Source organism: Eurytemora carolleeae, unplaced genomic scaffold (assembly GCF_000591075.1).
Source record: "Eurytemora carolleeae unplaced genomic scaffold, Eaff_2.0 scaffold1176, whole genome shotgun sequence".
Taxonomy (NCBI): Eukaryota; Metazoa; Arthropoda; class Copepoda; order Calanoida; family Temoridae; genus Eurytemora; species Eurytemora carolleeae.
Genome location: NW_019397372.1, coordinates 1 through 498, shown reverse-complemented (window position 1 = coordinate 498; position 498 = coordinate 1).

Genomic DNA, 498 nt, shown 5'->3' with positions numbered 1-498 from the left:
ACATAAAATGATGAACTATGGGAGATACAAGTTTTAAATTTTCGATTTTCTAAGTTTAAAAGTTTTGAATCCATTAAAAGTTAGGTTTAATGAATATCGGGTTTTAAGTTATAAGCTGGAGACAGTGTACAGGGGGAACCAGAAAATATGATATTTTTTTAGATACATTTTTTTAGCAAAATTAAACAATATGATGAATGGGATTTTGGTTAAAAGTTGATTTTTCAGATTTTCTTTATTGTTTTAGGGCTACAGATACTAGGGCTACAGATACTGATGAAAATGTATACATTTATCATTTTTAAAAAGTTTCCGCGAAAAACGTTTTACAAAAATAATGGCAGGTTGAAGAAGAGCAACTATATGTGTATACTATATATAAATTGCATTCTAATGCATTCTTGTATTCTCTTGCTGTAAATAAAAAACCTAAACAAAAATAAATAATAATTATTATAAATATACAAGTATAAAGTGTGTACGTTTTAACATAAATTT